The following is a 24,402-nucleotide window of genomic DNA, read 5'->3' on the forward strand; positions in this document are numbered from 1 at the left end:
GTACATCAAGGCAAAGAGAAAAGAAAGAGAACCGGGCTCAGCCGCCCGGGAGCAACCACTTCAAAAGATTCATTCAGAAGAGGAAAAAGACAACCAGCCTCAAGGTCCCACCACCTCTACATCCTCGTCGCTCTCCTCTAGGGGAGAAGCAAGCACTTACCACCATGCAGTGAGCCGAGGCCAGCTTAGAGAGCTGCCTAGGGTGCATCCCGGTCCAGTCCGCGATCTCCTCATGACCGACCGCCTGCTGGCTCCTCCACGAAGCCACGAGGAAGTTGGTGACGCTTTCGTCCCTTCCCTCGGTAAGAAACCGCAGGAAGACAGTGGGGCCAGACCGCACGGCCGGAGGGTAATGCTCCTGGGTGGAACCTCTTCTTCTTCGCCGCCTCCCGCGGCTACTTCCTCGAACGACACAGGTGGGACCTCCGGCGGCGGAACAAAGGCTGGGTCTGCAGCCTCGAACTCGGCGGCCCCAAAAGTGGATGCTTGGTCGGGGTGCAACCTCTTTGCCCTAAGCTTCTGATTGCTCGACAACAGGTGGCGTGCATCCACACCAGACATGTTGGCTACAAAAATCACATGGCATTAGTCCAACTCGGAAAAAAAAAAAGAAGGCGACCTAAAGGTAACCTACTGAGGCTCAAATCGGCCTGCACAAGCTTGTCCTTAGCCAAGTAGTCCGAACAAAGGAAGCCTACCCCCACCCAGGACTGCAGTGTTTCCTGAACCTTCCGGTCCAAGTCAACGCCTGGATCCTAAATGGCGGCCCTCCAGTGGGTCGGAAAGGGCCACCCCTCGGGGTTGCGAACTACAAAATAACCCCGCTTCCAAGCTGGGATCCTATTAGGCAGCTCATGGAGGAGCTTGAAGCCAGGACGGGGGGAAAAGTAATAAGAGCGCCTTTTTGGAGGGGCTCCGGGGGAGGCATTCTTAATCGACAGTATAGAGGCAAAGATATCGAGGGAAAGAGGAAGACATTACTCAAAAAATAGAGAAATTGTCCCGACCACATTCCGGATTGAGTTTGGGTGGAGTTGGTCTATGGTGACATTGAAATGGGTAAGAACCTCCACTATCAAAGGGTGTAGAGGGAGTCGGAGACCAGCCACGAGCTGCTCCTCAAAGATCACGATCTCGTCGTGGTTGTGCTCCCAAGGATAATTTCCGGATGGGAGGCCGTAAATAACATCCCTAGGGAGGTTGTAATGAAAGACTAGGGCTTGAAGTCTCTCCATTGACATGGAGGAAGGGCCGAAGCTATCCGGCTCTCGACCCCGGGAAGTGGAAGCCGAGTTACCGGAGGCCTCTCGGACCTCCGGAGCCTGCCCTTCAGGGAACCCCCAAGCTCCCCCCGAGCTCGAGGGGATCTCACCCTGATTACCGTCTCCGGAAAAGCCACCGTAGTACGGATACCCAGACATTGTTTGGACAGAGTAGATGACTCACCAGAAAAGTGAACTGAGAAAGCGACGAGAACGGGGAGAGCTCGAGCAAACAAGGCAAAGGCGCGACCTCAAAACTGAAAGCAAGGCAAGTTGGCGTAAAGAAAATGAGGCATGGGGCCCTCCTATTTATAGCCATTGTGCCCAAAAAACCAACAGTCTCGATCAAAGCGAATCCAATGGCTTATAATAAAGCCGGATGCACGTCCTCCGAGACTGAAATAAAGCTGACTGCACGTCTTCCGAAACTGAAGGCAGCTTGGCGCGTTTTTTGGCACTCGAAAAATCCAGAAATCGCTTGACATCGCGCATATACTTCATGCGGTCGGTCAACCTAGTTTGAATTACGGGTCAAATCCACCCGTCATTTCGTGAACTCTCCGCACTAGAGCAAGACTCTTAGCTCGAGGAGTGGGGGGCAATTGATGGAGGGTGATTTGACCCGACCTCCTAACCAGGGGACACGTGGATATGACTCGACGTAAATGACAACTCAGCATGACAGCTTGGCCACAACTCGGCGTAATGAGCTCGCTGAAACCATATCAGAACAGCTCGCTACAGACCGCTGCAGAACGACTTGCGCAAGGCAGCTCGCTATTGAAGCTCGCTATGAAGGAGTTTGCTACAAGGGAGCTCGCTATTAAGTAACCCGGAGCCTTCGGGAAATTTCTTATCCGACAAGACCGTGCTTGTTAGACTACTCCCATGTCTCTTGTCTGACGGTGCAGCACCTGCCAGTCTAGAGGACTGCGCCCATGTCTCACGTCAGGCGGCATCGTGCACGCCAGCTCTCCATAACGTCTCTCAACTGACAGGACCATACTCTGCGACGGATACCTGCACCAATCGAATCAGCCTGGCGAATAATGGTTGTAGCAGAGAATCAGAGGCGGTTACACCCGATTTGACAGAGCATTAATATATAAGGGCTCCGACCCCCAAGGAAAAAGGTAATTGGAAATTGCACATCTTCACTCTTAGCATTTATTTCTTCGTAACTCTCTAAGTTCTCCACCGAGTTCTAACTTAAGCATCGGAGTGTTCCCGCCGGGCGAGCTCCCCGAGAATCCTTCGTCTTCTTCTCCTTCTCAGGTGTTGTCTGTTGCCAGTTAGGAGCGAGGCCCCTGCTAGCTAGGAGTGACCAGATTGCACAACATCACTACTATTTTCCTCTCTCCATCTAAAACAAATAACTCAAATAAATGAAAGATGAAAAGTGTGTAACCTCAAAGTAGAATTGGGGAATGGGCTTCCCCTTGCAAGGAATCTGTTGGAATTTAGATATCTTGAGTACATCTTCAACTATTGCCTTTTGATGATGCCATGGTTTTTGCGAACATTGGTTCCTCAATCCAACATAGAATTGTACAAGTATTGAAGTGCCCAAATAAATTTCATATATGATTTTTTGAAGCATTTTGTTTAACAGAAATTTGTCCTTAATCCAATTTAGAATATACATTTTTCTTAGTTCTCAACAGAAATTGGTGTTCAGTTATTTCATCCATTATCAAACCACCTCTAAACTGGTTTAAAACATACTTGATTCTAGAAAGTGATCTCTTTAACCAACGTAATTATGTTGCGACACCTTTTAACTATCAATGCATGTAAAACACAAACGTAGCACTATTTGTTGTTCAATGGGTGTCCATAAATTAACCATTTCATAATAAATGTTGACAAATGGTGTTAAATCATCAAAATGTTCATTTTGTTTGGTTTCTAGCGTCTAAACCATCCAAAGCACACCATGGGATCCCAACACCAACAACACAAAGTCCTATTACATGTTTGAGAACCAAATATTTGAAAACTACAAGAGAACTAAACTATGGATTGAGATCACAAAAACACACCTTCGGTTAGAGAGGATCTTTTAAGCTCATATAATTTAGAGTTTATAACAAGCACTTGTTAAATTGGCCATAAGAAACATCATCATAAATGTGAAAAATAATGACCTAGAAAATAAATAGCAAAAGTTAAATATAACTCACACATAGCTAAAATTTTAGGGTAAACAGAGAATAAGATTATTTATCAGTTCAATTAATTATTCGTTGACAACTAACAGACTATTTAAACACAAACCTATTAATTCTTTTCATTAATTGTAGTTTCCTTTTTGTAAACGTGTCAAGGATTGATCACATGGTGGCATGGAATGTATACACTTAGTGTGTAGCACTCTATTGTATAGGGACTTTTTGCCTTTTGAATACAATGTGCATTACTTCACTTTCACACACGCACACACGGAGAAAATGAAATGGATGAATTAAATGACTTACTGATTTGTATGGATAAAATTACCAAATAATAAAAAACTGAGGGTATAAGAACTAGTAATCAATGCCACCTCAGCTTCACCCATGAAGGAGCTTGCAACCTCTTAGACTTGTTAAAAGACAGATCATTAAGCCATTTATCAATTCAACTAATTCATCTATAATCAAACAACCCCTTACACATAATGCAAGTATTCTAAATGAAGTCCTATTAAATTAGATATCAAGGCAAAAAGGCAAAAAAGGTAAATGGGTTCAAACCTAACTCTACCAAAAGCTATTTTATGTCAAGAATGCATCTGTAACACCAAATGTGGTCTCCAACTTCATTGGCAAGGCTAGGACCTATCTATATGTGCATGGGTATAATAACTTGTATAAGTAACTAATGAGCACATGCATGCATTATTTTTTTCATAATTGGTTTCTTATTTCATCTTCAAAATATAAGAAAAACATAACTTTTCCGGGGCCGATCAAATTATACAAATTAGTAGAAACTAAAAAGATTCTTTTGAAGTAATTATGCAATTTAAGTGACCCAACATATTTGTAATGAACCATCAACCATAAAATCAACTAAATTAAATAAAAGAAATAAAGACTGGTTAAATCATATTAAGTATAATGGAAAACAAATTAAATAAATGCTAAATGTCCTATTAGATCCTATAAATAAGTAGGAAAGAAATAACCATTAAAGGAAATGTCTACATTAATGGAATAAATGAAAAAAATTAAAACATAGGCCAAAGAATCTTTCTAACCTTTCTACCTGAAAACAAGATAGCAATTAAAGAGCAATGATAAAACCATGTGGTCAATTAAAAAAATTAATATAATATAATTAAATTTGAATGCTGAAATATTGTAGTCTCCTGAAGTCCATAAAACCAAATAATATAAACTTCAACTAGGCAATTCAAAGAGGTGAAGTCAAAATTGTCCTAAAATCAACATACTCAAATAGCTAGATAATATTAATTTAAATGCAATAACCAATTTAAACAATAATCATTTAGGTTTATCCCCTGTTTCACAAAATAGAAGACTATAATCCCCTAAAATCTACCAAGTCAAATAATATAAATTTCAAAGTAAACCTTAGTAGTAAAATGATAGATTATATCTATGAAGAATATATCTCAACATCCTACCGTTTTAGTAACTTTTTCTATAATACTACTATTCCTTTAACCTATTTACAGTTGTTATCATACTTGAAGATAAGTTTTGTACCACCATCATCCTTGGAGTAATAACCACAATTGGCTTTATAGGTAAGTCATGTGTAACAATCACAATGGGCTACCCTCCATTGTGTAGCCCCATAGAGCAAAAATAAATCAATAAAACTCATCCGTTGAATATTAAACTTGTAAAATGTGGGCTACATAGGAGATTGAAATATGCTAAAGAACTTGTAAAGTTCTATTTTTATGATATTTCAATGGATGGAAATTGTCAGGTGCCAATTGGTTAACAAAACTAGATTCTTGCAAAACTTAGAGGATTGATATTTGGAGCTAAATCTTTCATTGATGTCTTTTTGGATTTGTTGGACTATAAGTGATTAACCCATGAGAAATGCTCTCGTCTTCCTTGGAATAATGGATTCATCATAGGGGATCCCTTGGATAAAAACTTGAGTGGAAGGAATTATCTCAATTCATCAAATGTGAAGGGTAAATGATCATCCATGATCTACTTGGGGCTAAGGAAACCATGGGCTCATATAACTCTTGGATATCTTAAGCTAATTTTGATAGTCGATGGTAAAGTGTCTATGGAGCAATCAACCAAACACATGGAGTACTTTTTAGTAAGCACCCAACCTACACCACATCTAGATTTTTCAGTTAGCAAATTGAACAAACTCATTACTTAACATATAGAGCTTTTCCTCTGTTATCAGAACTAAAGGAAAATGTCTTGCATTCAAACTGGACTTATTTAAGAAAAGAAAAACATGCATGACCAAGTTTAATCCGATGGGTTCTATAACATCTTTTATTTTTAGAGAAAAAATTATAATCAAAATTAAAAATACATTAGGTAGAAGTACTTTACTTGCTAGATTAACTCTTATATTGTTGGAATGCCGGAATCATGTTAATGGCATCTTATTTGTCCTACTTGACCTGCAATTGTTCAACTATCCCTTCCGACAAAACCGATTTGATGAGAAAGATAAACCCATTGACTTGGCATAATCAGCCCTTTCATTATCATCGAACATCGAACTTAAATAGAACATTTTGCGTACCATTTGCAACAAGTGTCTAAAAGAATAAACTATAGCTCTCATGTTCGCGAATTCTGTTGCCATTTTAACACGTATAAACCCACTTTTTTCTCAAGGTGTTTTGATGTTTTGATAAAGGATAAAAATGAAAATGTCTTTTGATAATATGGGTAAAAGCGAAAATATCAAATCAGGGTCTTTTGATGATAAGCAATGAACCATTCTCATTTTTATTAATGGGTAATAGAAATTTCATATATATATATATATATATTATATAATATATGAAAAAACGATTTTTCAAAAACATCTTTAAACAGGTGCTTTGGAAACCCAATGATACAATATAATACACCCAATATAAAACGCATTATATCAATACTTTGAACCTTAATTTGATCCAATAAAAATAAAGTAACCAATTCCATTAAAAGCCTCTTCTAATTTTAAAAAGTTGGTTACGTACATCAAGAATGTTGTATTTAACAATACTGATAATGAGACTAATGCTTCCAAAATATGAAAACTCATCTAGGACAATCATAATGTTTTACATGTGAATGCTTAATAATAAATATGTATAAAAAATCTACAATGCTGAAAGTACCTGATACTAAAACCCCCTTTGAATTTTGATGAAAATCCCCCTATTATTAACGCTTTTATGATGTTATAAGTTTTTCTACTATCACACTTTTTCAGCATCATAGTCAAACCTTTATTTATATATGGATACTTTTTCTTTTTTCTTTTTTGAAATTTTATTTACTTTAATTTTTGTTTCATCTGATAACAAAACTCCTTGGCTCCGCCATTGGGATATATCAAATATCGAGGTTTGTGGTTAACGGTTTAAGCCCATGGACCATGGCTACTCGAATGGGGGTGTTACTTGATTTTTGAGCTACCTTTCTTAATGTTCTTTCTTCTTTTCTTTTAGGGCAATTTTTTTTTTTAAATTATATTCTTATTGTTTATCTATTGTCTTAAACCACTCTTATTGTTTCTGACAATTGTCATCGCCAAAATGATAAAGTGTTCCTTTTACCCTTAGTCTCTTCTCATCAAACCTCTCTCTCTGTGCTCTCTCCATCTCTCTCTATGTTACCCCCAACTGCCCATCCGGATGCTGTTTTTGTCATTGCAGCGATAGACCTAGACAAAACAAATAGAGATCCAACATGTGATCTCACTTCCCCTCAATTGTAACTGTAGTTAGTGCTACTTGTTTTTTCCCTTGGTTTCTTGTTTAAGTGAGACAGTTATCTGTGAAGCTATCAGAGACTCACAACCCACAAAAAAAAACCTGTTTAGTGCCTTTTTTGTTCAAGAAATTCCCGTCGAGAAATAATCTTCTCAACAACAACTTGTTACGCTGGAGAACAAGTTCTCAAACCGGTAGGTCTGGAAGTACTCGGAGATGGTTAGGTTGCAACAGTACATGGAGCCTTGGCACTCCCATCCCTTGGTGCACACCTTCTCCGTTTTCCCTTTTGCTTCACTCACATTTCCCCACATGGTCGCCACTACCACCATTGCTAAAATTAATACAACCATTTGATCTCCATTCTAGGAAAATGAATACCTCTCATCCGAGCTCACCAAGAGTGACAGCTTGAAGCGCCTGGGCTAAAAAATTTATCATTGATGTTAATCAATATTTTTAATTATACATGATAGAGTTCGGGTAAAAAACATACTCCTAAACCCTAAACCCTAAACCCTAAATCCTAAACATACTCCTAACAAGATAACACGATTAGGAAACAAATTACTGATAAGAGGATAACTAAGACACTAAGTGATAGAGTCCTTCTGAGATTCATGTTATTTTACTAATACGCCCCCTCAAACTTAATGGGTGAGAAACCACATTAAGTTTGGATCGAAAATGATGAAATCGTGTGGAAGACAAGCTCTTGGTGAAGACGTGTGCAATTTGGTCAGCCGAATTGATGTGTTTGATGCAAAGTAAACCGCGAGTAATCCGATCTCGGATGAAATAGAAGTCAATCTCAACATGTTTTGTGTGAACATGTTATATGGGGTTGGCAACAAGATAGGTGGCACTGATGTTGTCACACCATATAACAAGAGGTGAGGAGAGAGATACTCCCAAATTAGTGAGAAGGGACTGAAACCACACAATTTCAATAGTAAACTTAGCGAGAGCCTGGAACTCAGCCTTTTTGTGTGCTTGCCAAGAAACCAGATTAGAGCCAAGATAAACAACATATCCACTGGTGGAGCGAAGATCGTCAAGGCAGTCGGCCCAGTCAGCGTCACAAAAACCAATGAGAGAAGTTGAGGAAGTGGAGTTGAAAAGAAGAGCATGGTCAAGAAAACATTTGAGGTAGCGGAGGATACATTTTTCGAAGCTCCAATGAACATCAGTGGGGGATTGTAGGAACTGACAGGCTTTGTCTACTGCAAATGATATCTCTGGTTGAGTAAAAGTGGCGTATTAGAGAGCACCTACTACACTTCGATACTCGGATGGATCGGCTAGTGGTGTGCCATTAGCTTTGGAGAGAGATAAATTGGAGGAGCCAGAGTGGACATTGGCTTGACACCATCCATCTTGCACTTTAGTTGGAGATCAAGAATATATTTCTTTTGAGAGAGACAAGCGCCATTATCAGTTTAGATTGCTTCGATACCTAAGAAGAAATGCAAGGCACCAAGGTCTTTGAAGGCAAAGATATCAGCTAGGGAGTGAACAAACTGAGAGTGAGCACCTGTTGTACTAGCTGTAACTAATAAGTCATCAAAATAAACCAACACAAATATTTCCACACCATGTTGATTGTAAATGAAAAGAGAGGAGTCAGCATTAGAAGGGATAAAACTAAAGTTTGATAATGTGGAACTAAGCTTATGAAACCATGCACGTGGTGCCTGTTTTAGCCCATAGAGTGCCATTCATAGTTTGCATACATGAGAGGGAAATTGAGGGTTGGCAAGCCCTTGAGGCTATTTCATATAAACCTCTTCGCCAAGGTTGCCATATAAAAATGCATTATTAATGTCAAACTTCTTTGTACCGTTGAGCGACAATCCTAGCTTTGTACCGTTGAAGAGATCCATCAACATTATACTTGAGGCGATAAACACACTTACAACCTATAACATTCATATGAGGAGAGGGTGGTACTAACTCCCATGTACCATTGCACATAAGCACATCAAATTCATCGTTCATGGCTGTCCACCAATCTTGATGTTGAACATCTTGGGAGTAGCTTGTTGGTTCAGACGGGGTGGAGGATAATGAAAGGAAGGCATGGGGAAGAGGGTGTCGAGTGGACTATTGTGGGCGATAAGAAGTGGGAGTTGAAATAGGATGAGTGGCACACATGATGAAGTTAAGGTTGTGAAATCACGGAGGTGGAGAGGACAAAGGTGTTGAAATAGTGGAAGAAGAGGGAGGAGTAGTCTGGGTCAGTTCGGGGGAAGAAACTGGAAATATGAGAGGGGGAGCAATGATGGTTGTATCAGAATCCTGGGAGGAAGTAAAGGGAGGAGATGATGAGCATGAGGCAAAGGGGAAGAGTCGCTCATCGAAGACAACATCATGGCTTATGATAATCCATTTAGTGAGCGGATTGTAACATGAGTAATCCTTATGGTGAGAGTTGTAAACAAGGAAGGTATGTTAAGAGGATCAATAAGCAAACTTGTGAGAGTTGTAAGGGCGAAGAAAAGGGTAACAAGCACAATCAAAAATTTTGAGAGAAGCATAGTCGGGAGAGTTGCGAAAGAGTTTCTCATGAGGGGAAGATTACCAAGAAAAGGAGTGGAAAGCTTGTTGATGAGGTAGACAATAGTATCAACCACATAATCCTAGAAAGAGAATGGCATGGATGCTTTGGACATCAAGGCAAGAGCAGTTTCAATAATGTGGCAATATTTGCGCTTTGGGACACCGTTTTGAGCATGAGTGTGTGTAGACAAGAGACCGGTGATCAATACCACATTTGGAAAAATGAGAAGAAGAAAGTATGATATTCACCCCCCTAGTTAAGACTGAGAACACAATGTGACAAGAAAAGATATTCTCAACAAGCATCTATAAGTGCAAAAAAGCATAGAAAGCATCAGATTTTTGTGCAAGAGGATAGATCCATGTGAAATAACTAAAATCATATATGAAAATAATGTAATATCAATAACCATTAAAAGAAACGCCAAGGGAAGGTCCCCAAATGTTTGAATATTAAATCTAATGGTTGCTTAGAGCATTCATGAACATTATGAAATGGAAGCTATTGCAATGTGGTAAATGAAAAGTAGAAAGAAGATGCCGAACAATTGTGAGTTCTGGATGTCCCATGCGAGCATGCCATGTATCTAAGGAAATTGTACCAACAAAAGACAAAGGAGAAGATAGTTGATAGAGGCCATCTTTAAGGGTTCCGTGTAGGAGGATACTGCCCTAGGATTGATCCTTCACAAGAAAGTAAGATGGGTGAAACTCAAAGAAGCAATTGTTGTCAAGAGTAAACTGATTGACAGATAACAAATATTTAGTAATGGAGGGAACATGACACAGATGATTTAAAAGAAAAGTACGGATCATTGTATGTGAAAGAGGAAGAACCAACATGAGAAATACCCAAACCTGTTCCTAGTCTGAGCGAGTCTAAAGATTGGTCAAATCCGATGTGATATGGAAGGTGGCTCCCGAGTCAAGATACCAAGTGGAATCATAGGACTAATGTTGGGGTAATCCGACTTGAAACGCCTGAGAGCCAGAAGTGGATGTGTTGTTGTTGCTGTTGAAACCACTGGAGAGAACAATCTCATAACGCTGGTAACATTGCATGGCCGTGTGGTTGGCCTTATTACATAGTTGACACCAAACAGGAAAGTTGTCAACTTGTTGGTACTCAAAATTTTGCGGCCATCCAAGATTGAATTGCAGGAGTGGTTGAAAGTTTTGGTGAGAGTTCATAAAGTTGTCGCGTCCGCCACACCCCCTAGATCCTCGATCACGACCTTTGTTGGAGTTGAATTGGAGCTGCTATTGTTGGAACAGATGCTGCGGGTGTTGCTAAGGTTGTGACGAAGTTACAATATTGGTCGTGGGAGCAAGAGGTTCAGGAGTGGGGGGATGGTGCTGTTAAAGCCAAACCTCTAGGTTACATAGGAATCCGTGAAGGTCTTCAATAGTTAGGGAGGAGAAATCTGGTCTGGTGGTGATGAAGGAATCAAAATTGGATCCCAATCCGCCGAGAATACTAAGAAGTAGATCACGCATTGGGACCGGTTCTGATGCAGCTAGCATTTGGTCAGCAGTGTTTTTAACCCGTCGAACATATTCTGTAATAGAGGAGGAGCCCTGTTTGAGTGTCATGAGTTGAAAATGAAGCCGGAGAAGAGAAAGCTTGCTCAAGAGCTTTTCATATAGCATGCGATGTCTTGAGTCCAATAATCTGTCCGATCACGCTGTCTGAGAGGGAAAAGATTATCCAACTGAGGATTAACTGGTCAATGTTGACACAGGATGAGTACGATGGGTTGGGTATCATACGGCTGGCTACAAGAAAATTAGTATCTAGCAACGGATTTCTAGCCACGGTCGGACAAAACCGTAGTTATATGGTGGTTTGTAACAACGGGCTTATTTATCTGTTGCAAGTACTCTATTTTTCGGTAGAAATATGGTTACGGACACAAACTGTGGTTAAAAACCGTAGCAATATGTAAGCCACGGACACAAACCGTAGCTATCTCCATAGCTATTTATTGTTTATAACAACTGACACCCAATCCACCGTTGCTACTTGCTACTATCGATGTCCCACCAACATATAGGCGCGAGAGCAAAACTCAAATTTCCCTCTATGGCTAATCTCTTTGTATCCATCTCCCTCCCTCATCTCGAGCTAATTCGATCTCCTTCTGTCCCTCTCCCCAAACTCCATGCTCCATTCTTTTTCTGACATCATCGACCACCCTCTACTACTCCATATTCTCTCTTTCTTTCTCTCATATATTGCGGGGTGCAAGTAGAAGTGCTTTAGAAAAATCGAGTAAGCTACGACAGAAGCTGGTGTGTTCTAGGAAGATCTATCATCTTATTTTCCTCATTTTTTCATCAAATTCGTTAGATTTCTTTGTGCTTTCCTCTGTTTTTTCCTTAGCTTTCTTGTTGGATTTACTTCAATACCTTGTTACACCTCAGATCTCATTGTGGTTAGGGTTTCCTATCCGTTTCTTTTAGTTTTGAACGAAGTCTCATTGGCGGAGAAGACTTAAGAAGATCGGCCTGACAATGTGGATGAACTCCTTTTCTCCACAAACTGTTTGAAAGTCCACCAAAACCTTAAAGGCTAAAGCTCTGGACAGAGGAGTCTGGTCTAGGTTTTCTCAGGTGAGTAGATTATCTCTCTCTAGCGGCTTTCTCTATTTTCAATCTCTGACCGTATCTCTCTTCAGATTTCTTTGACGTTTAGGGTTTTAGGTTGATTTTTGTGTTTTCTTGTCTTCCACCAATCCCCCAAGGTTCTGAAAAAACATGTGGTTGATTGGTTGAGTATCAGGCTTGGATCCTAGCTCCTGGACTCGTATCTAAATCAAAATAAAGTTTAGTACTTAAAAATTTGAACCTGGAACCTAACCGTTGGTATAATGCCCTGAAAGATGTTATAGTTCCACAAGTTAGGTATTGATTGAAATTAATTTTTTGCTGGAAACCATGATGCATGGGCTTTGGAAACTATAATCTTTTGTTGATGTATGCTTTTAGAAATTAGAATAGTTGTTACAAGGCTTTGATGATGATGATTATTTGCACAAATGCATGGGCTAGATTTTTACCAATGCATATGATACTAGTCAACTGAATGGTCATTCCTACATTTTGGATTTCTTGATGGTTTTTGTGTTGAGCCTCATATATTGTCTTTGAATTTTATTTCCCTTGTCATCAGAGGTGGGCCAAGCTGCTAGTGGGCCCTATTAACAATTTATCTGGCCTTTGAAAAAAAAAAGGATTAATGAAATGATCTGACCATTTATAGCAGTAGTATGCATCTTTTAGTTTCCAATCGACCAAAGCACTAACTAAATCAGTTTTAGGGGGCTTAATAATAGTTTCCGATCCACCAACTAATTCAGTTTCCTATCCACCAAATCTGGTCTAGGTTATACAAATGAACATCCAGGAGCATAATTGCAAACAGATTGTACAGGATGGTGGTTCTTGGTAAGACTTAAAACAGATTGTCAGCTCAATGTTCATATGTGGTTGTTTGTTACCAATCTTTCTATTATAACGGTGGCATATTAATTGTCTTGGATGTGGATGGTGGTTTTCTAGCAGATTTTCTTAAGAAAGTCAAAATAATTCCAGAGCCATATTTTGCCACCATCTGTAAACAGGTTAGTGTTGTTTGTTTCTTCCTTGAATTTTTGATTTATAGATTCATGTAGTTAGTTTCTTCTAGTTGAACTGTAGGTTCATACATGCAGATGCTCTAGTGTTTGTTGTATCTTCATCATGACAAGCGCATAATCCACAGGGACTTGAAGCCTTCTAATTTGTTAATAAATCATAGAGAAGTCAAGATAACTAACTTTGGTGTGAGTGCTACATTGTCAAACACCTCTGGACTGGTAAATACTTTTGTTGGCACATACAACTACATGTTTGTTAGTACTTCTACTCTTATTCATGGGCAACAATTACTCCTTTTTTTGTAGGATATTTCTGCATTTTCGTGGTGCTACTGGTAAATAAGTACTTCTGTCTAGTAAAGGTTGTTTATTTAGAATTTGTGTTCCACAACCAGAGAATAGTAGGAAACGAATATGGCTACAAGAGTGATATCTGGAGCTTGGGACTAGTTCTGCTAGAATGTGCCATAGGCTTACTACTACAGTGATGGGTTTCTTACTACTGCAACAAACTTCCGCTTTCTGTTCATTGGAGCCTTGAAATGGAACCAAATATGGGACTTGTTTGCAGTCCTCGTGTACTGTGTCACGGTAAAATAGAGTATAGCAATAGATTGATAAAATATCATCTAAATAGAAGAGAAATGCTACTGCATAATGATATCCGCTCCTTATTCAATGAATGCTCGGAATCGTCCACTACTTTTGATCATGTGGTCATTTACATTTGTTCTTTACCAAATTTGAAATCTATACCTCACAGTTAAGATTTAAGTTCATTCATCTTAATTGTGATGCAACTAATAATTTTCTAGAGTTGGATGGTTGAATTGGTCATATTGCATTCACATTTTATTGAATGCATTTGTACTATTGTTCAACTATATTTCAATGCTTTTTTTGATAGATAACAAGATTCATTGTATTATCAAAACAAAAGTATATAATGTCCAACACTTCAAACAGTGAAAATTAATTCCAACCTCTAAGCCTTCTCTTTCTGGAACAATGATGCAATTCATGGTTCCTATCAACTTGCCGCTTCTGCTTAATACTTTCTCATTTTTTGTTGTTTAATTGCTTGTTTAATGGTCACATAAATAGGTTGTTCAGGATGGCGTGGACATTATCAATCTCTCAGTGCAGCCAAACAGTCCTTCCACCAACAACCAGGACTACATTTTGCCATCATATGACAACATGTGAGCCTCCTTTAGTAGTCCAAGTTCTTATAGTTCATGGATTTGGCTAGTTGAATGCCCTGTAGTACAATAATTACTTATGCCCTTGTAGAGTTGGCCATCCTATTAGACATGAGTATAGTGCCCATAAATCTTTAAATTTTTGAAAGCCCACTTCTCTAGATGGACCTTCGTTGCCCATGATACTACCATGAAGATATAACTAGGCTATTGGAGGTTCCTTGACAAGGGGTAGTTTTTCAGACTAAAAGGGAATAAACATTAATATCTTTGTTTTCCTTCCATCCTCTAGCTGTAGATCTTCTGCCTTACATCCCTATTACTCTGGTTAAGACTGGTATAAATTCATTATGTCATTAATAACAATAGGTGCATGTTTCTGTGTGTCTTCATATGTTTGCTTGTGCCTTTGCTAAATCTAGAAAACAATTAATGTGTTTTCTTTCACCTAATGAAACTAAGCAAGATGAATTCCATCTAGAAAACAATTGATTTAAATGTTATGCCTTTATTAGCAATGAATCTGTAAGTTCATTTTCTTGGTTATTGTTTTTTTAATCTACCAAGCTTTTGGATTTTTTTTTTTTTTTTAAATTTATGGAGACTTCTTCTAGTTATTTGATTTGGCATGTGCAAAGTATTGTTAATCATTTTCTGATTATTTGTGTCTCTTCTTTGTTTCTTAGGACTGCTTTGATCCTATAGTTCATTCAACAACAGGTTGTGACCTTATTTCATCCATGGTTTATGGGTGAGCAAAGATACTTTCCTTTGTATCTTGTTAGATATTTTCTACTTGTTTTCCATTTCTCTAATGCTTTTACTGGTAGCCATTTTGTTTTTATCTCTATGTTATGCTGAATTTTGAGCTTCAGAAATTTACACGTATTGATTTTACAGTCGGGGGGTTTTATACTGAAATATTATACTTAAACCCTTAGATTTGGTAGTTTGTTAAAATTGTGCTAAAATATTATTATCTTTAACAATAATCAGCATTATACTATTGACTAAATTACAGATTGTTATATGGTAATTCTCATGCATGATAAACCTATGATCAAGGCATAAGTATTTTCTATGCTTAGATTATTGTATTCTTTGGTAGATGTTTATTGTGTTTACAATTTAGGATAATAAATATTATTATTATTTGGTAGTTTGTTAAAATTGTGCTAAAATATTATTATCTTTAACAATAATCAGCATTATACTATTGACTAAATTACAGATTGTTATATGGTAATTCTCATGCATGATAAACCTATGATCAAGGCATAAGTATTTTCTATGCTTAGATTATTGTATTCTTTGGTAGATGTTTATTGTGTTTACAATTTAGGATGATAAATATTGAATGATAAATATTATGTTGGACCAACATAATATTGAAGGCCATAGGCCACTCCTACGGATAGTCCTACACGTTGAGGATGATAAATATTGAAGGCCATAGGCCACTCGGTCCAACATTCAGCAAGGATGAGATTGGGTCCAATATAAATGCAGAAGCCACCATGAGACCTCTTATCATCTCGACAGCCTGCCCAGTCAGCATTTAAGAAAGCTGAAAGGTGGAATGAGGAGGAGGTGAAAGTGAGGCCAAGGTCAATCGTGCCCTTCAAATATCGAAGGACGCACTTGAGAGTGTGGAGGTGATCTAAAGTGGGGTGGTGTAAAACTTGGCATAACTTGTTCACTGTGAAGGAGATTTCAGGACATGTGATTCTAACATATTGAAGTGCTCCTGCAATTTGCTTGTATTCTGTGGGATTGGCAAGTGACAACCAACATCCTTGGAGAGAGTGGAACCAGCAGCCATGGAGTGGTAACCGGTTTTGCAGAGGCCATCTATGTCTTGTGAAGAAAATCAGCAATGTATTTGTGTTGAGATAAGTGAAGTGAATGGCCGGTGTGGAGGACCTTCCCAGGAAAATAATGAAGAGAGCCCGAATCCTTGATGGAGAAAACACGACCCAAAGAAGAGATAAGAGTAGAGACTGCAGCAGAATTGGACACCGTGACAATTATGTCATCAGCATACGCCAGAACAAGCATGGTCTCAAGTGAAGAATGATGTATAAATAATAGACAGGAATCGACAACAGAGGCAAGAAATCCAAAATCCCTAAGGAAATCACTTAGTTTTTGATACCAGACCGTAGGTGCCTGTTAGAGCCCATATAGTGCTTTCCATAATCGACAAACATGAGTAGGATGAGTGCTGTCAGTGGGGCATGGGGGATGAGACATGTAGACAACCTCTTATGAATCACCGTGAAGGAAAGCGGTGTTCACATCAAGTTGGCGTAGCACCCAACCTTTATAGAGAGCAGTATGAAGAATTACCTGTACAGTAATGGGTTTTATAACTAGGCTGAAAGTGTCTGCATAATCAAGGTTTCCACTAAACGAGCTTTGAATCAATCAATGGTACCATCGGGTTTTCATTTAATACGAAAGACCCACTTACAATCCACAAGATTGGCATTGGGAGGGGGAGAACAAAGGGACCAGGTGCCATTTTGATGAAGTGCATTTAATTCTTCCAGCATAGCTGCACACCACTATGGATGCGAGAGAGCTTGGTGGATAGTTTTGGGTTCAGTGCTGTCAAGGGACAAGGGGTACTTGGTGGAGTGGTAGAGTTTTGGATTGAGATTTCCCATAAGAGATCAGGTGAGCATTGGATGGGAACGAGTGATAGGAGGAGGTGGGGCAATTGGAGCGGGTTCCGGTGAAACGGAAGGTGGAGGGGATGACTGTTCATGTGATGTGGGATGATGGTTGTGCAGGTTTGGTGGTGTTGTAGATGGAAGAGAAACATCCGATGGTGGTTCAGTGGTGAGTGGTTGTTCAGGTGATGAGGGATCTGGGGGTTGTTGTTGGGGTTCAAGAGAGGAAAGAGGACTGGTGTGAAAGATAATGTCATGGAGAGGTTGCAGGCGAGGTGGTGGTGAGACAGTGATGGGATGGTGAAGGGGATGATGGTGACAGTGGATGTGGTGATGATGGCAGCAAACGGACAAGTGGCAGCGGTCCAAGAGTAAGACAGTGCTGTGATGGTGGAGAGTTGCACCGGTGCTGTTCAGTGAATGAGAAATTTTTCTCATTAAACACCATGTGACGAGAAATATAAATCCGTCTGAAGACACTTGAATCCCTTGGTGTTGTCACAGACTCACAGTAGCCAATGAAGACACAAGATGTACTACGAAAATCCAGCTTGTGATCATTATATAAGCGTATATATGGAAAGCCTTCACACCCAAATGTTCGGAGAGAGAGATAATTAGGTTTGCATCCAAATAAGCATTCCCACGGTGATTTGTAATTGAGAACTTTAGTAGGTAATCTATTATGAAAGGCCTCAAACCAATAGGATTTCGGTACTGAAGCAGTAGATAAGAGTGCAGGACCAAATTCCACAATATGGCGATATTCGCGTTCTGCCGTGCCATTCTATTGAGGAGTGTGGGGACAGGGTGTATTCAGAGGCCACATCACTCTTATTTAAGGGTTTCAAAGGCTTGTATTCAGAGCCACTATATGTCTGAAACAATTTTATTTTGCAATTGAAGAGATTTTCAACTTGATTTTGAAAGTAACAAAAACAGAGGCCACATCACTCTTATTTATTAAAGGAAATATCCATGTATATCTGCTAAATCTATCAACAAATGAAACATAATAATGAAAACCCTAATTTGAAGTAATAGGGGCAGGTCCCCACATATTTGAGTATTACAAGTTCCAATGGAGATGTAAATTGAAATGAACTAGGTAGAAAAGGTAAACGATGCCCTTTCCCAAGCTGACATGCTAAACAAAATGAAGATTCTTTATTCAATAAAACAGGAAGATTATTTTGTGTGATGATGGGTGGCCTAATCTTTGATGCTATGTATCCAAGTCAACATGTTCACCAATGTAAGCTGCTGGTTCGGATTGTAATTCGTAGAGAACATGATCAGTTACTCCTTCCATAAGTGTTTTCTTCCAGTTCCGGTCCTTCACATAGAAGTTAGATAGATTAAATTCAAAGAAAACGTTATTATCAGCAGTGAAATGAGCTACAGATAGCAGGTTATTAGTTATTTCAGGAACATGTAAAGTGTCATTAAGAAGTAGAGGTTTCTCAATGCTTGGAATACAAGTAGTACCAACATGAGTTATTTCCAAACTTGATCCATTTCCAACTCTGAGTTGATCTGGTCCAGTGTATTCAGAATTGATGACGCGCAATCTGACATTTCCCTCGTATCTTGTGACTTGGCTCGAACAAGGTTCCGATCTAGCAGTGCTGAGCTGTATGACCAAGCTGATGTCCATGTGTCTGAGCTGAAGCAAGCTATGAAGTGAGAAGGATGAGAGTGCCCATATAGTTTTACCCGGGAAGAACACTCTAATGCTTAAGTTAGTATTGGAATCTCTTGAGAACATGTGAGAGAGTTAGAGTATACCACTACGCATACCTTTCTAGGTGGATTTGGACGTCTTATATAGGCCCCTGAACTCTGGGGGCTTAGGGTAACAATCTTGAGCTCTTTGTGGAGCTGTTTCCTTATTTTCATTTGGATTAAGGTGTCAGTTGAGAGATTTTTGTGGGAGTTACAATCCGTCCAAGTGAAGTTGAGGTGCGCGACACGATGAGTCGTTCTAACGGTCGTGCTGGGAAGAAAAGCTAGCCCACTCCAACCAGGGAGGCATCAGGAAGCAAAGTGAGCAAGGAAGAAAGTAAGGTAAATAGCAAAGTGGTAAGTCAGGCTGGTCCGAGCTGATCGGAAAGAGAAAGCAAGTTGAGGAAGAGACAAGCAGCAACAACAAAGATAAGAGAAGTAAATCTCGTAGAAGAAGCAGGTCACCTCGGAGCAGGCGCAACAGCTTGCCACGAAGAAAAAGCAGGCGCAACAGCTTGCCACCTTAGAGCTCGACTCAATGACAAGCCCCTCCACCTTTGTACAACACATCGCCTTTGATGAGCTGAAAAAATACCTTAGTTTGCCTCCCTTGTTAACCCGACCTGAGACCGGGGATGAGCTCAAACTTTACCTCTCTGTGAGTGATGAGGTGGTTAGCTCGGTCCTATTAAGAGAAGTCAACAGGATACAACAACCAGTATACTACGTAAGCAAGGTTTTGCATGTCACCGAGGTAAGATATCCTGGTATAGAAAAGCTCACCTTTGTGTTAGTGCTAGCAACTCGGATACTAAGGCCCTACTTTCAGGCCCATACCATTGTTGTCCTCATCGATCAAACTCTGAGTCACTCGACAATAAAGTCTACCAGAACCTCGCTAAGTCTATAAGGCGCAGGTTAGACGAGCTGTCCACAATTGGTCTACAAAAGATTTTTCACATATTACAGAGTCGAGCTGGATAGACCCAATCTTCGACTACATAAGATAAGGAATATTGCCAAAAGAAAGAAATGCAGCTCGCTATGTGATAGTGGGCAAGCTGCTCTATAGAAGGTCCTTCACATTGCCCTACTTGCGATGCCTATGACAAACTGAAGTAAACCAGGTGCTGCACGAAATCCATGAAGGGCTCTGTAGAGGACACTTGGGAGGCCGGGCCCTAGCTCGGAAAGCCTTACGACAAAGGTACTACTAGCCCACCATGAAAGCAGATGCGGTTGAGTTGGTCCTGAGATGCGATGAATGCCAGTAACACGCCAACATCCTACACCAATCAGCGCACACTCCCTTTTTTTCCCCAGATTTGATGTTTAAAGAAGAAACCACGGTCCGTCCAACCTCGGACCGAGCTAATAAAGCAAGCGACTTTTGAACGAGCCGGACCAATTACTTTTATTGAGAGTTACTTTCTTCGCCAAGCTAATGCTGGCTCGAGAGTGGGGGCAATTGATGAGGGGTAATTTGGTCCTCCCAATCGTATAGCGAAATGTGGCTTTTGGATGACATCTCGGTGCCAAGTCAGCGAGCTTGCTCAGTAAAATTAGCTCAGAGCATCTCACCCAGGCTGACCTTTACCTCAGCGAGACTGAACTAGCTGACCTCGTAGGATTACGGTGAGTTGTCCTAGGAGTCAGTCGAGCTGTAGGGACTTAAGGCAACCTACTAAGGAGAGCTCGCTAACCACCCCCTACAATTCCATCTTGGCAAGGCCGATCTGGTAGACCCGTAGAATTACGGTGACCTGTTCTAGGAGCCGACCGAGTTGAGAGAACCTAAGGCGACTTGCGAGAAAGAGCTCGCTAATTGTCCTCAACAGCTCGCTACCAAAGGCGCCAATAGCATGGCCGTTAAAATGACTCACTGTGTCGCGCGCCTCGACTTCACTTGGATGGATCGTAACTCCCACGAAAGTCTCTCAATTGACACCTTAATCCACTTGAAAATAAGGAAACAATTCCACAAAGAGCTCAAGACTGTTACCCTGAGCCCCCAGAGTCCAGGGGTCTATATAAGACGTCCAAATCCACCCAGAAAGGTATGCACACTGATATGCTATAGATCTCTTACACGTTCTCAAGAGATTCCAATACTAATTTAAGCATCGGAGTGTTCACCCCGGGTAAAACTACTTGGGCACTCTCATCCTTCTCACTTCGCAGCTTGCTTCAACTTGGACACACAAACATCAGCTCAACACTGCTAGATCGGAACGTTGTTTGGGCCAAGTCACAAGACACGAAGGAGCGATTAGATTGTGCATCACCAAGAATGAAGTTTGAGATTCTAGATAACATTAGTGACATGATGTATTGCTCCTGAATCAGGATACCAACACTTGTCGACAGATGATGGGGTTGTTTCTATATTGTAAGCAACTAGTTTCTTTGGTGAGAACCTACTGCGGCAGGTTAATGTAGAATGATTGGGTAACTTACAGATTTGGCATGGGCTCCCTTGTATTTTCTATTGGATTGTGAGGCTTTCTCTTTCTCTCTACGAGTGTAGTCAAAAGGAGGACGAGTGCCTTTTTCTTTGGTTGCCGTGTTTGCAGAAATATCAATTCCAATAAACTTGCGAGTGCGTTGGGTTTTGATATCATGCTGCTTAGTACATTGCAAGTCATCATAGTTGATTTCATATTTTCATCAGATTTGGCAAGAACCGCAGTATTGAAGTTATAATAGTCGCTTGGAAGACCCTCTATGATTTAATAGATGAGATCAGTTTCAGACAGAGGTTCTCCGGCTGTAGAGAGTGCACCAGCAATATTCTTTATTTTGAGAAGGAAGTCTCCCATGGAGAGAGATCTTTAGTTCATTTAGTTCGAATCTCAATTGCATGATTCTAGCCTTTTGATTTTGGAGCATAGAGGGTTTCAAGAAGAGACCATACTTTGGTGAGATGTTGTACATCCTACAAGTTGGGGCAAATGTATGCTCTGTCAGGGAAGCCAAGATCCAGCTCAACAGTAGCTGATCTTGAACATGCCAGGCCTTGTATGATGGATTCTCAATCTGTTCTGCTGCTAATGCTATGGTAGAGGTTGATGAAGCAAGGTATTTCTGGGGTGACTTCACAGTACCGTCAACATATCCCATCAGTTCATGTCCTTCCAGTGTGGGTAGTCGTGACGATCCAGTTTGATAGAAATTAATTGGGCTGCATATTCGAGCAGAGGTTGATGGAAACTAAAACAGGGGCATGAGTTTGAGTAGTGCTGGTTTGATTAGATTCGTTGGAAATAGCCATGATGAGGGAGGAGAGAGAGATTGCTCACGACCAGATCTCTGATACCATAAAAGAGATAATTGAGAGATCAAAAGATGATTTTCATTGACTGTGTTAACCATTATTTATACAATAGCTGTCATAGCTTTGTAGAGTACAAGAGTAAATAGAAAAGTAGAGGATAAGAAGATATACAACAGAGATGGATAAGAATGTACAAGAGTTAGGGATAAATACAATCCCTTTAAACCTTCCGTGCTGGCCCACGAGGCGTCATAGGCCGTGCTTTCTTCCTCTAGGATAATTTGGGGGGTCGGTCCGGCATGGCCCACGGCCCAAGTCCACATGGGCTAGTGCCATGCCATGGGTCGGGTTGGTACATGGACCAGGCCATGCCACACACCAAGCCAAGCTCAAGGTAAGGCACCTACTCCCCGTTCAAGGTTTTTAAAATTGGACCGGATAGGGAACCGTTCTGGGGTTGAATGGCCCGACTATTCGATTTGAACAGATGACCCGCTTTGACAAAAAAAAAAAATTAGAAAAACAAAAAATGCCAAAATCTATTGTCTGGGTTGACTGTTCGATCGCCCAGGTCAGTGGTTCGCTAACCAAATAAACGGTTTTTAGACAAAAAGCGGTTTTGAGGTGAAACGGTGTCCAGTTCTCAATTTTTCCGATCTAGCCATCTAGTTTGATTCAGTTTTGAAAACACTGTCCCCATCAACCCAATATTCAATTTGATGATAGAAATGATTAAAAGGATATATTGAGTATCAACCACATGGTAAATTTCTAAAAGCACACTAAATTGTCTTTAATATTAAAAAATGTAATTTTATGAAAATTTTGGAAAATTTATTGTACTTGTGTAATTTTGAAAATTTATTCAATTTTTTATTAAATAACTTATTTTCTTTTTAAATGGTTTACTTACATAATTATACTAATTTATCTTATAATTTCTAATATAAACTAACCAATAATTTCCTTTTTCCAATATTATACTAATTTATCTTAATAATTTGTGTAATTATTTGTTCAAATTATAGTTTTCCATTTCCCATAGTCATTTATCTTTATAGTTTTCAATAATTTGCAATGAAAATTACATAGTTTTTCAATGGTTTTCCAAAATCTATCAAATGTAATAAATTTTCCTAAGATTTTCAAAATATTCTAATAATTTTCAATAATTATTTAATGCATTTTAAATAAACTTTCAAATACTTTATATATTTTAATTTCAAAAATGTAGTTTTATGAAAATTTTGGAAAAAATTATTACATTTGTGTAACTATGGGGATTTAGTGAATTTTTTTAAATTGTTATTAAATATATATTTTTATTTGGTAGTTTACTAACAAAATTACACTAATTTATATTTTATTTTTCATTATAAATTAATTAATAATTTCATTTTCTAACATTATTATATTTTGTTCCCCCATTTGTATTTGGTAATTAATTATAATAATAACAATAGCTAAAATTTAATACTTTTTGATAATTGTTAAATATAATTCTCAATTTTATAGAAATTAGTTAAAGAGTTTTCAATTTCTATAAAATATTGTTAATGAGTTAATTAATAACAATATTTATTAATTTTTGGTAATTTACTAACCGTATTTATTAACTTTTGGTAATAACACTATTTAATACTCATTGGATATGGGTGGGATTAAATATTAATCGTATTTAACTATTTATTAAATAATATGAATATTTTAAATGAGGGAGAGTGGATATAGAATGGGGGGGGGATGCTTTTTATGAATTGATTAGTGAGTGGGGCAACATGATACTTTCTTATTGGTTTAAATGAGATACCTTAGGAGAGAGACTATAGGAATATTTTTAGGTAGTTGAGTGACATGGTTTAATGGGAGTTGTGGGAAGGGAAGAGGAGAGAAAGTCAAAGAGAATGGTGACGGGGACCTATGCTTTGTTAAACGAAAGTTAAACAATAGACATACATAAGAGTATATAATTGTTTTTATTTTAACTTTTTAATAAACAATCCTATCAAACTCAACCTGAGTTGGTCGATTTTCTAGTATTTCAGATCGGCTTTGGTTTAATAAATATATAAATAATATTTTATATTTTAAAATTAATTTTTTAATATGGAAAAGGAGGAAAATTCCCATATTTGTTAGTCTAA

The 24,402-nt window shown here is 39.1% G+C and overlaps 1 long non-coding RNA gene across 14 annotated transcripts; it reads left to right on the forward strand.

Moving 5' to 3' along the window:
- Positions 1–11,689: 11,689 nt before the first annotated feature.
- On the forward strand, positions 11,690–23,178 carry LOC104601723 (uncharacterized). 14 transcript variants are annotated; one of them, XR_016080024.1, is made up of 8 exons: positions 11,691–12,036; positions 12,208–12,357; positions 13,130–13,191; positions 13,309–13,367; positions 13,458–13,601; positions 13,689–13,717; positions 14,487–14,584; positions 15,271–23,178. It is a non-coding gene; the product is annotated as an uncharacterized LOC104601723 (long non-coding RNA). The 14 variants fall into 14 exon arrangements; XR_016080016.1 differs by having other exon boundaries at positions 11,690–12,036; positions 13,458–13,973; XR_016080022.1 differs by having other exon boundaries at positions 11,690–12,036; positions 13,458–13,717.
- The last annotated feature ends 1,224 nt before the right edge of the window (positions 23,179–24,402 follow it).

The sequence above is a fragment of the Nelumbo nucifera genome, chromosome 1, assembly GCF_055504915.1.
Source record: "Nelumbo nucifera cultivar China Antique chromosome 1, China Antique-T2T, whole genome shotgun sequence".
In the NCBI taxonomy this organism is placed as follows: domain Eukaryota; kingdom Viridiplantae; phylum Streptophyta; class Magnoliopsida; order Proteales; family Nelumbonaceae; genus Nelumbo; species Nelumbo nucifera.